Below are 15,024 nucleotides of genomic sequence, written 5' to 3' on the forward strand. Positions count from 1 at the left end.
TAACCATCATGCATTTCCCCATCTATTCTTCACAAGACGAGTAGTCTAAAAGCCTACTAACCGTCATGTATATCACCATCTCGAAGCAACACGAGAGTAACTAGATTTATGATATTGACCAACTCTTGTAGCGAGTGCGACATTGATTCGAGGCACCAAATATTTATTGGATCTAGTACGTAAGATTTGATCCGTAGTAAACAAAGGGAACATCGATTCGAGACAACAAGCACGTTTTAATCTATAACGTACACTTTAATCCGTACGAAAGCGAATTCAACCCCTATTTTTCCGATTTCGTTATCTAAAATGCACACTTTCGGAGTTCTTATCACTTAGTGATCAATAGTGTTTATATCTACTAGGAATCACGATTCTCTTTTCACATGACTGGTAGTCCAACCCCCCACTAACCATCTTGCGTTTCACATTCTTTTCTTCACAAGACTAGTAGTCTAAAAGCCTATTTGTTATGGTCAGCAATCATACACTAACCGGATGTAAGAACCCTTTTTTTTATTTCAGTCTTATCAAGAAAATATTTGATAATTTTATATCCAACCGAAGCAACACAAGAGTAACTAGATTTACAAAATTGACCAACTCTTATAGTGAGAGCGACATTGAATCGAGGCAACAAATATTTATTGGATCTAGTACGTAAGATTTGATCCATAATAAACAAAGTGAACATTGATTCAAGACAACAAGCACGTTTTGATCTATTATGTACACTTTAATCCGTTTGCAACCGACTTGAACCACTAATTTTTCGATTTCGTTATCTCAAATGCACATATTCGAAGTTCTTATCACTTAGTGATTAGTAGTCTTTATATCAACTAGGAATCGCTATTCTCTTTTCACAGGACTAGTAGTCCAAACCCCTACTAACCATAATGCGTATCCCCATCTTTTCTTCACAAGACTAGTAGTCCAAAAGCCTACTAACCGTCATGTATATCACCAACTTTTCTTCACATGACTAGTAGTCTAATAACCTACTAACCGTCATGCGTTTTTCTCTTGGTCAGCAGTCATACACTAACTTTATGCAAGAACCACTTGTTTATTTCCGTCTTATCAAGAAAATATTTGATAATTTTATATCCAACCGAAGCAACACGAGAGTAACTAGATTTATAAAATTGACCAACTCTTGTAGGGAGAGCGACATTGATTCGAGGCACCAAATATTTATTGGATCTAGTACGTAAGATTTGATCCATAGTAGACAAAGGGAACATCGATTCGAGACAACAAACACGTTTTATTCTATAACGTACACATTAATCTGCATGAAACCGACTTCAACCACTATTTTTTCGATTTCGTTATCTCAATTGCACACTTTCGGAGTTCTTATCACTTAGTGATCAGTAGTCTTTATATCTACTAGGAATCGCTATTCTCTTTTCACATGACTCGTTGTCCAAACCCCTACTAACCATCATGCGTTCCACCATATTTTCTTGACAAGACTAGTAATCTAAAAACCTACTAACCGTCATGTATTTCGCCATCTTTTCTTCACATGACTAGTAGTCTAATAATCTACTAACCGTCATTTGTTTTTCTCATGGTCAGCAATCATACACTAACCGGATGCAAGAACCACTTTTTTATTTCCGTCTTATCCAGAAAATATTTGATAATTTCATTTCAACCCGAAGCAACACGAGAGTATCTACATTTATAAAATTGACCAACTCTTCTAGTGAGAGCGACATTGATTCGAGGTACCAAATATTTATTGGCTCTAGTACGTAAGATTTGATCCATAGTAAACTAAGGGAACATCGATTCAAGAGAACAAGCACGTTTTGATCTATAACGTACACTTTAATCCGTATGAAACCGACTTGAACCACTATTTTATCGATTTCGTTATCTCAAATGCACACTTTCGGAGTTCTTATCACTTAGTGATCAGTAGTCTTTATATCAACTAGGAATCGCTATTCTCTTTTCACATGATTAGTAGTCCAAGCCTCTACTAATCATCACGCGTTTCCCCATCTTTTCTTCACAAGACTACTAGTAGTCTAAAAGCCTACTAACCGTCATGTATATCACCATCTTTTCTTCACATGACTAGTAGTCTAATAACCTACTAACCGTCATGTGTTTTTCTCATGGTCAGCAGTCAGACACTAACTTCATGCAAGAACCACTTGTTTATTTTCGTCTTATTAATTCCAACTCACTTAAGCAATACCCGAATTTGTAGATCTATAAAATTGATCTGATTCTTTCAATGAGGGCGACATTGATTCGGGGCAACAAGTACGTTTCGAATTTAGTACGTAAACTTTGATTCATATTAAACCGATATGACTCCGAATCCAAATTTTTCAAAATTAATCGAGCCAACACACATTTCTCAATACTCGACTTACCATATGAATTAGGCCTTTCTTTTGAATTAGAGCATTATATATTTTAGGCCCATCAAAGCTACATTGTCAAACAATATTTTTACAAATTCCGTCCTTGGTAGGCAGTAGCCCTCTATTAGGAATCACTTTTTCAGTGACCAATAGCCTAAGGCCTATTAAAAATAAAGTGTGTCCTTAAAGAGTTAATACTTAACAATTTTTATAGCAACAATCACAAAACAAGCCAAATGTCAACTAAATGAGCACAAAACTAAGCACCACCAGCCAGGGCTCTGCATTTAACATAAGAATCTAAGCACCACCAGCCAGGGCTCTGCATAATAAGAGAATACTCACGAATTTGAAGCCTCGCAAGCGAATGGGAGAGATATACTCTAAGACTTCGCAGTGTGTCCTGCATTTCAATTTTCAATAAGCTTAAACACAACTCAATGGGAGAATAAGCAACAACAGCAGCATAGAAAACCACATGCATTGAAAGCCAACAAACAAACAAGGGACCACACAAATCACATTACTCAAAGAAAATTATAATGTAATGAAAAAGGGAAAATCTACTATATAGAAATGAACTGATTATTTTAGTTAGTTACATTGATTTAGTTGACAAGCCGACAAACCCTATACCATTTCAATACGCCTTGTGTTGCAACTTACTACCACTTGTCTTCATATTCATGTAACAAGAAGCAATTCTAGCACAAGTGGGGTGAAAAGTGCTCTAACAGTAGCCATAATTGCACTGCGGACCAAGAAAACTGAAGTTGATGTAACAATTACCTTAATCTAAGTATATACTCACAATCCATACAGAGATAGGAAGAAGAGAAAAATGGAGACTCATGTGGCAATCTTCACCTTTATGCAGACACATTGTTTGCGATGACAGATGTAACAAACATCACTCCCCTTCAAGATTGACTCCTGGAGTTTGTTCCACTACAACAAAGGTAAGTATCACTATCACATGATCTTTGACGTATGGACCAAAGAAAGCAAAAATTGCTTACAAATTCCAGCTTACTGCCAATGTTTATAAACCATTGCAAAAAAACTACTCCCTTCAGCCCACAAAGATAGTCCATAGCAAATAGTGTGAAATTTTTGAATAAAAAACAAAGTACTTCTATACATAATTTTAAAATTTCTTGACACCAAATTAAAGATTAAATCTCTACGTTTTGCCAAAAAAATACAAAAAATAAAAAATAAAAAATTTACGCGCATAAGTACTTTGTTTTTTTTATCTTAAAATTGCACATCTTTTCGTGGTAGACTATCTTTGCGGGATGGAGGAAGTATTCATCACCACCTTTTTAAGTAGCAATGAAATGCCCGACAAAATTCCATTTTTATCGTAAATGGTACTCCAAGCACATTCACGTACTATTCCCTCAACAAGATTCACTTGCCCCTTCTGAATCTTTTTTCTAAAACCCACTACAACATAAAAAATTAAAAAAAGGGACAAGTTTAAATACATTCCAACTAGAGTAAGGAAACTATAGGTAAAACACCTTCTTTCACCTAATGAATTATCAACAAAATAATTAGTAAGTTTACCTCAACAGATAAAGCACGGACCCATTAACCATCTCGTACTGTATCTCTCTATTTAGGGCACAAAATAGGCTTGATTAGGTTTACCATCGTTGTATCATTCCTAGAGTTATTTATACCCAGCTTTGCAATGTACGTTTTAATCAACTCAATTATTAATATAAGCAGTTCTTTCGCTTCTTGTTCTTCCATAATAGTCACATTCTGTAATATTCTCAGGTTTAAATTAAATGAATACCAATGTTACGGATAAGAAGCTCAGAAGCTTTATTTTGCTTCCAAGGTCTATAAATTTCGGTATATTATGAACTTCTATAGCCAAACCAGTTCCACAGAGCAACTATTTCATCAGCAAAAATCACTACTCAAAGTCACCAGCATCACTTTTCTTACCATGAATCGTAGCACTCAAGTCTCAAAACCGTTTTGCTATCCTTGCAAAAACCTTAAAAATCATCTTATACCATTTTCAGCCAAATAACTCACCAACCTGCCCATACAAGTCCATTTAACCATTGTCTCTCACTTAACAGCATTCTAACTAGTAAGAGAGTGTTATTCACAACATCCTACGTCACAACCCATTTCTAGGTTCATCAGAATCCCGATGATAGGAAGCTGTGTCAATTAGTATGCAAGGATGTTTTCTCATACGCTTCAAAAATGAAATAAGACTTCTCAAAGCCACACAAAAAAAAAAAAAACAATTACTTACCAAAAAAAATAATAAGCCTTTTTTTAATTGACAGCAAGAATGCTATAGTCTTAGGCACACATAATAGTTCATTATGTTCATGCAACAAATGAGATAAGGATGTGGAATTCTTGTCATATTAATGGTAAATTTAAAATGCAATACAGTAAGTCTACGGAACATGAAACCCATCCATGCTCCAAAACATTGACGTGGCAAGCCAAAAGGACCCACCTTCTCTCCTCTCAAACTTGCCCCAAGATAAGGGACCCACTAGTTTTAACATACGGAGTAAATTTTTTCTCTCTTCTCCCATTTCTTTTTCACTTTCCCCTCTCTCCTCTGAAATCCCCACTTCTCTCCAAACCCATTTCCTCACTGCAAGGAGCTCCTAAAGTGGTGCCGCTCCCACCTTGGGAGCCCGCTTTTGCACTCTCAACTAAGGAGCTTGACGGAAGCTCGCTCCTTACAAAGATGGGAGCTTTTGTATGATCTTTGTATAGAAAAATAGAGATTTATCGCTTGGCTTTATTAATTGGTCTTTGATGAACTCATATATCTAGCCCAAGTCATGAAATCTTGAAAAAAAAATCATATTATATTGTAACACTAGCCCATTTCTTATACTTATGGAGGGCTTGGCCCATATTTTTACTTCCTAAATGATCGTACTTTAAAGTGAATACTCAATTCTACATTATTTTTATAATATATGTACACGCTCTCAACCTACTTCGGAGCTTCTGTATTCCCACGTTCCCGCCCCCGCTTCCGCTTCCGCACCCGATCCCGCTTCGTGCAACTAAGCCCATTTCTCTCTCCATTCTTCCCCTTCCAAAAAAAGATCAAGTCTAGTATTGCCTCGGTCTTTTGGCTAAGATAAAGTGTAGTATCGCCAATGAAAAGAAGGATAAAGTGTAGTAACTATTCACGATCTTTTGGTTAAAATCAAATGTAGTATCGCCAATTAAAAAAAAATCAAGTGTAGTATCTGTTCTCGGCTTTTTGACTATGATCAAGTATAGTATCACTGATTAAAAAAAAAAGATCCAATGGTAGAATATGTTCTCGGCCTTTTGGCTGAAATAAAGGGTAGCATCTCCGATCAAGTGCAGCATATGTTCTCGGCCTTTTGGCTAATGTCAAGTGTAGTATCGATGATCAAAAAAAAGGATCAAACGTATTATTCGTTCGATCTTTTTGCTAAGATCAAATGTAGTATCGAAGATTAAAAAAAAAGATCAAGGGTAGTATCTGTTAGATCTTTTTGGCTAAGATCAAGTGTAGTATCACTGACTAAAAAAATTATTTATACCATCAGTTTGCGATCTTTTGGCTAGGATCAAGAGTATTATCGCCAAGAAAAAAAAAGATCCAAGTGTAACCCAAAAAACAACCTGTATGCCAACAAGTTTTTTTCATTGAGGTAAATAAATTTGAAATTCAGATGCTGTTAGTGGTTAAAGGGTCTGTATATATATATGTGTTGGAGTCCTTCATTTAGTAGTTTTCATCATTTTGAAGAAATATTATCAAGAGCTAGTCTCTTTTGTATCCCTTTTGGGACTCTCTCTCTAAGTTAATCTATGAGTATTTTGGTTTGCATCAGAACAAAAATAAGCTAGTATTGGGCAGGGGGAAAGGGAAAACAAGTTAGAAAAACAGAAAGCAGAGTCACTTGTCGTCAGAGACTCTGGCGATCATCAAAGTCATTGACGATCGCAAGAAGTACAATTGCCACAATCACTGGCAATCGTCACAACTGATGGTCGCCACTTAAGGTTGAACAACCACCACATGCAATATACAACATACTGACGACCACCACAAGTTTGTGGCGGTCGCCACTCCCTCCTCGTTACACCAGAACAAAAAACAGAGAGTATAAACTAACAAAAAAACAGGGGGTTTAGAGTTGACCGATTATGCAACAATTAACCCATTGGGGTTATCCCCCCTTGTTCCCTCAAGTTCGACAAGATGTCGGAGCATAGCTTTGTTGCCTTGGTTTGGTTCGCGGGGACGATTCGGTTCACCCGTTGGACAGCCCAAGCTCACGTTATCCACTTGCACAATAGCTAAATAGATAGGCTCACAAAATGTTAGAGAGGAAAAGGTTAGAGAAAAGACAAATTAATGTCTTTGTGATAGAGGAACATATATGCTAGGCCGATAGAGTAATGTATATCTCTAGAGTACTAATAGTAGTAGTTCATATATAAGATTTTATGCAATGACATGTCAACCAATTTCGTACAAAATGATTAGTTTTCAATAGCTTTCAAAAACTATATCTATCCTCACATCTCCGACACAATAAACTAATGACTGAACCTTCAGGTCTACTCCCTCGACATCCGAGTTAATAAACCAATCCAACGCTTGTCGATCTTCCCCACCAAATAAACTAAGAACAAATAAACAAAGAAAGCACCATATATGAGAATAGAACTTTATTTTTTTGTTTACGGTACCAAATTTTTTCGAATAAGCAACAAACACTTGTCCAATACATGATAACTAATAAAATTAAGAAAGAACACAAAGGAATATAGCTCCACCAAACATCATACAGAAACAGAGAATTCAGTTTGCATTTTTTAATCACTTACTCACATATTATGGAGCCTTGAGCAGGGAATACTTTCCTTTTCAGTTTGCATTTTGTAGCCCAGCTTTTTCAAGCAAATGCACAACTTTTCTTGGGGTGTATTTTTGTTCATCCAACATGCGAGATTTAATGAACTTTATAAATTCAGATATTAGGTACTCTATAGTATATATTTTTCATATAAGAATGTAGAACATTCCCTTCAGAAAAGGAGAAATGACTTACAACCTGACACACTAGTTTTGATATGCAGTAAACATTCAGCACATGCACATTCTAAGTCCTTTAAAGTGATATTATTATATGGAGAAGAAGGACAAGAACTCTTACCTTTAGCAATTGGACCCCTCTTCAAAAGCAAGCCGGAAGGTCTTTCTCAAGTACTGAATAGCCAATCAGTAGCAATAGTCAGCACAAACAAGAGTACATCTAAAAAAAAATAGGATATGGGTACAGCCCAGATATGTTAGACTACAAACTATCATCAATACTTTCCAATTATATTACGTATAATGCAAGTATGGTGAGAACCGCTTTGTGTTCTTCGAATGCAAAAGTGTTGTACACAAGTAATTTACACGGTTATTTGTTGAAATCCAATTTGATGGAACACATGTATGCCACAATGGGTGTATTAAACAAATTTTATAATGTTGATACAAATTTCATCTTAATAGATCTTCTTCTCTCTAAAAAGTAAGTAAAGTATTAGCCATTATAATTATCTGTATTCCTATTTCCTAACAATCTACTCCAATACTACGCAAGAAGCGCCACAATCTTAATTTCATAAAGTTCACATATTTGACCAAGAGTATCCATAAGAGATTCGATGCTTCAAAAATCACAAAATTTAATTTTCAAAAAGTTGATGCTTCTGGAAAATGTATCTGTAAGTATGGGAGGAGAATCGGCATCCGATAAGGACACAACTCCCACATAGAAGTATTTGTGCTACATAGGAGTATACCCACTTAATATGAATATATCTTTTATGTTAAACTTTCTAGCATGCAGACGTATAATAACATTAGTATCTGCAGCACATTGATAATGGTTCACATGATCAGAAATATGATAGAATGACCTTTAAAGGCTCAAATGGATATTGTTTTTCGAAGGCTTCAAGCTTTCATTCAAACTGTCAAACAGTGCAACAAACAAGCAGTCCACAATATCCATCACCTTCATGAAAAAGCTGGCCACCTTAACATCACGCAGGTCATAACCTTTATTAATTTGTGATCCTTACAACCATAAACTAACAACTCAATTACCTTGGATAGTAAGAACAGCTGAGCCACCCTCACTAAAGCCTGCTATCAACTTTGGGGTATGAATCCCCACAAAGCCTTCAGATAGTAAGAACTGTCTGAATATCTGTAGAATAGTTTAAACAGAATTAAAAACCAGGCTAGAAACCATGTGCTCTAAACCATGTGCTCGGATCTAAAGTGTAGAACAACAATGAAAGGAAAACGGCAAATTGGTATGTACAGCTGTAAACAACACGTACATGTCATATACATAGAGAGGTAATTATAACAACAATAAAGATAAAAACTTGTGCGAAAATAGCCTAGAAAGCATAAACCAACTTGTGCAAAAATAGGCTAGTTGACAGCAACCACAATAAGAACACAGAGTAAAAACAAATTTCCCACCAAGTTATATAAGCTTGCCACCCCTATGTTAAAATCAAGATTCCGTCTCCGCCGAAGAAGATGGCGGAAAGCCAATTCTAATAACTAGAGGATAAATGAAGTAATTTTGATTAAAAATAGTTCATTATCAAAAAACCAATGTTGTAGTTTGCTTTATCACCATCATTGGAAAGTAACCGCATAAATCTTTGAAGGTATACCTTGCTATTTGATACTTTGTTAAGAGTAAATGTGTACCATGTTTAAAGAGAGGCTCACTATTAAGTTCTTGAACACTAGTGTGAAGGAAAACAACATTTTGTTATATCTCAGCTAGCCTCTTTGGACTGTATGGGAGTCTATAATCTACAAATCTCCATCTATAAAATCACTCCACAACTAGTCATGAGTCTGCACATGCATGTTGCATTGCCATCCTTTATGAGTAAGCACAAGAAAGTATTCAGGGTCATTTATTAATATAGTTACTACATTCGAGAGTCCTCTTCAACAAGAAGTTATGTATTTCAAACAGATTCTCCCGAAATATTCCTTCGCAATTGAAAGCAAGAATGAAAGTAGAGTCCTTTCTTTAACGACCTTACCTCATTCATCTATTTTCTTTTTTATAGCTGGGTAAAACTGTGGTCACCCCCACTTTTTTACCACTTGATCGGCTGATCCAACAGCCACCAGCAATAATTTCTTAATCTCTACTTCATATACCTTTCTTTGCTAACAACAATATTATTAAACATTTCAAGAAACCAATTTCAACAAAAATGAAAAGGCAGAGGGATGGGCACTATGAAGAATATAAACCACATAATGCAAACTTACATTTTCAACTTGGCATTGAACGCGAAAAATCCCTTGATTACTAGGTGTGCACAAGTCAAGAACCCTAAAATTTAGACGGGTATCCTAATTAACACGAACAAGCTGTTCTCCAACGTACACACATTGAGAAAGAAAATTGATAAAAACCTTAAAAGGCAGTAAGCACATGAATACAATTCATCACAATCACAAAGCATGTTATCAATCTCCACAAACAATACGATACGATCTAATATATAGCGTTCATCAACTACAAGCACTCAATAAGCCCTCAAAAAAAAAACAAGCACTCAATAAGTTACGTGTAAAAGAAAATGGAAAACCGTTATACCTGCAAAACCTCGTCAATTTCAACTTCACAACATGCAGCATCCTTGATATTAATAGGTAAGGTAGGCACTGCCTTGCTGATGCAGTAAACTTTCCTCACTTGAATTTCCACCTGCGATATCAAAATAGGTTCTTTTAACTACTTATCGTCAACAAATTTCACAAGTCATTTCCAGACTTCACCCCTCATAAGAAGGGAAAAACCCAAAAATTCTGCCACATGCCAATGAATATCTACGAATGCCAACAGAGATGACACCATCCAGAATTGAAATTTGCTAAGAAAATCCTCAAGCGTTTGAAACTAGTGTAAATAAAAAAACATTGAGATCATGCCAAACAACACTGAATGGATGATAGATGCCACTGACTGTAGATTCCGAGAACACGCACTACGTGAAGTGAAAAAAGTTAAAAAAAAGGTAGCTTCTCCACACGTCGGCACTAGAGTGGTGCTTCAACCAAATAGTAAGTATCCCAAGAAGAAAACGGGTAGGGGTGGGGCTTTGATTGAGGATTCTTAAGGGTTTTGACACTCCATCTCAGCCTAGAAATCAATGGAAGAGATTAAAACATCACATCTCCCTCACTTCTCCATCTCTCCGCCCCCGCCCCCTCCATATCACGTTCTCTAGCTCCCTCTAACCTCATGATACCCCTCCCTGCTCACCTAGCGACCCATCTCCAGTGAAGAGAGCAGATGGCTCCGGCGATACAGTATCCCGTAATCTTCTCTACCTCTCTCTCTATCTCTCAACATTTGGGTCTTTAAGGTTCTTTGTCAGACATGACTATGCCCAAGTTCACCAACGAGTCACTAAGCTCCTTTTTAGTAATTTTCCCATTTTCTGAACGAAAATTTGGAATACCCGACATAGGTCCCCTGTTTTCATCTCTCATTGATCCAAAACCCTTGAACAAAAACACAAGGGCGAGACAAAAAAAAAATCGAGAATGGAATATTGTACCTGTTTACACTTGATTTTACAAATATAACTAGCGTTGTGCCCATTTGATACACGAGACCAAAAAATAAACACAGTCGTTAATTTTTTTTGTCCCGTGCATTGAACGGGGTACAATGCTTGCAATATCCTACGCAAATGTAGTGGCTGCTCTCCAACCTTCAAATATCAAATTTTCCAGAATTTATAATTTTTAAAACCTAAATAATGCTTGGCGGTTACATGTACTTCTATGGGGACAGAGATTGACGTCGAGCGGTACATGGGGTGGATTTTGGGGTTTCTTATATATTTCAAGTAAAATAGAAATGAGATTTTTTAGTGTTTTTGTTGGTTTTATTTTTATTGCTTTTTTCTTAGTAATTTACTTTTTATTTGGTCATGATTTTTTATGTAAACTTGGACATGTACAATAAATTAATTTAACACCTAGCGTTGTGTCACGTTCGATGTACGAAACAATGAACAAATTTCACCCCAATTTTTTTGCTGCCCCATGCATAGAACGGGACTCAACGCTTCTATCTATCAATATCCTATACAAATGTGTGAGTCCCCAATCCTACTTTCCTAGATTTTTCATTTACCTTAAAAAAACAAAATTCTAATACCCACGGATATATTCCACTGAGCCAACACGTGTCCCACCCTACCCTTGCACCTGAATCATTACACTCAACTTAAACCAAAAATGCCACCCCCATGTCTTCCCCCACGTTGCCCATTTGGAAGGAAAAAACAAACAGTTTGCAAGCACAAGGTGAAAATAAAAAGGCAGTCAGCGAAAAATAGTTAATTAGCTAGCCCACGTTCTCCGATATTACCACATCTGACAACACTTATATTTCCCTCCGAAATTATCACATCCCACAACACTTATACCGAGAGAGAGAGAGAGAGAGAGAGAGAGAGAGCATACACATGAAGTGTAGATTGTCCCTGCTTCAAATTGAATTCAATTCCTCTTCATTTGCCTCCATTAGCATCTCTAAAATGTAAGCAAATTAACTTACATTAACGACAAGTTTAAATTTTCCATGAACTCCAGTAAATCAAAATAAATCAATCATTACCCATATCGGTGCATTTCTTCCCTGCCATTTCTAACAATCCTTTAGCTTCTCTTGCTCCAAAAGAAGTTCCCTTCAAGCTCTGGAAAACACTTTCCATGAACTCCGGTGATTCTAAGGAAATTAAGAATACGTATACCAATTGAGATACCTGATTATGGACTAACGAAGAAGAAAAAGGATTTCTTCTTTGATTCCATCAAGTTATTCACTTATGCAAAACCAAATCAAAGACCGCCCTTCCTATGAAATAAAAAAGAGCATTATAATGTTAGTTCTAACCAAATTGGTTCCTTTTCAAAAATATAAAAGGGGAAAAGAGAGCAAATTTCTACGATAAACAGAGAAAGAAAACAAAAAAAATGCCGAAATGTTTATTTTTTCTCTCCTCAAATATAGCCCAGCTTTTGAAAGGCCGCTGAAGGGGACGGAGTCAAGGGGGAGGCAAGGGATATTTGCAGAGGTAGGGGAGCCACCAAGCAAAGATCATATGGCTAGTAGGCTAGATGTAAGTGGTCGGCAGAACATTGCAACTCCAAGGTTAGAAGGCATTTAGCAAAATGGGATCATAGTTCAAATAACCACACATACAAAAGTCACTAATCCATAATCACATATACACATGGCTCAATAGTTTTTTGTCATTGAGGTAAATAAATTTGAAATTACTCTTTTTCCTCATTCTAATGTTGAGCCATACGTATACCAGTTTGATGATTCAAACTTGGATTCTAATTTATAATTTCTATGTCACTAAACCATAGAACTGTGTTGTGTGATGATGGGCGGCAAAAAATTGAAGGTGGTCAACTCCATCCCATCCATTGCTCTTTGTAGCTCTCAATCTCAGCCCTTCCTCATGTCTTGGTTCAAAAAATTTCCTTCATTATTATATTGATGTTATGACTAAGATATTTAAGAGACTTAGTTTGTCCGAATCCATGTTCAAATTGATGTCGATTCTCGCTTTCCTCAATTGTTTAAATGTGCCAATGGTAATATTAAGGGTAGCAATGAAAAAAATTGCATAACCGAATAAACAACCTGTGTGCCGACAAGTGGAGACCAGAAGCCACTACAACTATCGTATCTTATACAAACACTCGCAATCCAAAGTCATATTCAGAGTTATCCCAAACACTAAAGCCATTAGCTTCAAAATAAAATTCTCTTTGACAAACACAAGTCTAAATCAAAAAGGCATTTGTCAGTTAATACAAATTGGACAAGCCTTTGTGCCAATTGCATTACAGTGCTGTACCTAACACGAAAAACATGTGTACTCAAACTGAGAAATCAAAACAGTTTCAGAAAACAAATTACAATTACAAACAGAGAGGCAATCACCTATTCCCCGAATCGTAGAACACTCCAAATCAGATTTATTAAGCATTTGATTCATCTAAGCAGTTGAGATAAGATTAGTTTGATTGTTTACAAAAACTTGTACCAAATAAGAAACATACGGCAAAAATTCTTAAAATCAGAGTAATGCAAATAAAACAGCATACAGATAACTTTTCATACTCTTTGTTCAATCAATCTGTCCCAAATAGACCAAATAAATTGCAATACGCCCAAAATAGCAAACTTTGTACCAGAATCGCATCATGATTGCAGATTTGCCAAAATTTTGCTCAATGTGAACTACTTCATATGATTTTCGTACAAACCCACAACTCCTAAAACCTAAATCTGACAAAGATGAAATCTTAGGGTTTCAAAGTTAGAGGGAACACAAAAGAAGAAAAATATCAAACAATACTTTCAGTACCCATGTTTAGAGAAACTAGAGAAACTTTAGGGTTTCAAATTTAGGGAAACGTACGGACAAACACACACAGAGAGAGATGACCTTAGAACTGTCGTTGTGGCGGACCTAGCTGGATGAGCGCAGTCTGGCTCGCGGAGGGAACTTCGGCTCATCGAGGTAGAGACCGTGACGAACTCTGGTGCTCAGCACACGTGTCATCGCCATGGGAGTTGCGGTTGGCTGCTTGTGCCATTGTGCAAGAGAGAAGGGGGGGAGGGGCAGTCTCAATCGCCGAGAGCAGCAAGCAGATGAGGATGGAGGGTTTGAAATTTCCGTAGACTATCGTCAAACCATCGCGTTTGTCGGATCAACAACAACAAATCGCCATCACTGTTGCAGAGAGAGAGAGAGAGAGAGAGAGATGGAGAGACTCACTGTTACAGCAGGGAATCGCCATCGTGGAGGTCACAGAAATCAGAGACCGAGAGAGAGAGAGAGAGAGTCTGGAAATCGCCATCACTGTGAGTGAAAAGGGTGAAGTCGGCGAGCGGAGCTGATACGAGAGGGTAGGGTTTTGATCTGGAGTCACGGGTTGTATGCATTTGTATGTGTATGTATGTATAATAATAGGGCAGAGGTGTCGAATGGGCCGTGCCGTGGCACGGCACCGTTTAACTTCGTGTTAACCGGGCTTCGTGCCGTGTCGTGCCGATCTGTTTATTTTATTTACTTAAATCGTGTCGTGTCGTGCCGTGCTGTTTGTCAATCGTGTCGTGCCGTGCCGATCCGTTTACTTAAATCGTGTCGTGTCGTGTTGTGTTGTGCCATTTGTCAATCGTGTCGTGCCGTGCCGGCCCGTTTCTGAAATCATGTTGTGTCGTGCCTGCCCATTTTCTTAAATCGTGTCGTGTCGTGCCGTTTTCAATCGTGCCAGTCCATTTTCTTAAATAGTGTCGTATCGTGTCAGCCCGTGTTCTTAAATCATGTCGTGTCGTGCCGTTTTCAATCGTGTCAAGATGTGACGGCCATTTACTTAATCGTGTCATGTCGGATCGGGCCGGGCCGGGCCGGACCGTTTTAAGTCGTGTCGTTTTAGTCTGCCCTAACATGTGTGGGTTGACTTAAGGCATAACTAACCTTGCATCAGACATGTAACCAT

The 15,024-nt window shown here is 37.2% G+C and overlaps 1 long non-coding RNA gene across 10 annotated transcripts; it reads right to left on the reverse strand.

Moving 5' to 3' along the window:
* Window positions 1-2,379: 2,379 nt before the first annotated feature.
* LOC131309593 (uncharacterized) lies at window positions 2,380-14,462 on the reverse strand. 10 transcript variants are annotated; one of them, XR_009194987.1, is made up of 11 exons: window positions 13,968-14,462; window positions 13,711-13,807; window positions 12,264-12,355; window positions 12,116-12,194; window positions 11,962-12,030; window positions 10,079-10,189; window positions 8,542-8,644; window positions 8,352-8,449; window positions 7,595-7,647; window positions 3,258-6,731; window positions 2,380-2,793 (listed from the first exon to the last, which is right to left on the reverse strand). It is a non-coding gene; the product is annotated as an uncharacterized LOC131309593 (long non-coding RNA). The 10 variants fall into 10 exon arrangements; XR_009194988.1 differs by lacking the exon at window positions 13,711-13,807 and having other exon boundaries at window positions 8,352-8,405; XR_009194981.1 differs by lacking the exon at window positions 13,711-13,807 and having other exon boundaries at window positions 3,258-3,338.
* Between the last annotated feature and the right edge of the window lie 562 nt (window positions 14,463-15,024).

This window comes from Rhododendron vialii, chromosome 2a (assembly GCF_030253575.1).
Source record: "Rhododendron vialii isolate Sample 1 chromosome 2a, ASM3025357v1".
NCBI classification, from domain to species: Eukaryota; Viridiplantae; Streptophyta; class Magnoliopsida; order Ericales; family Ericaceae; genus Rhododendron; species Rhododendron vialii.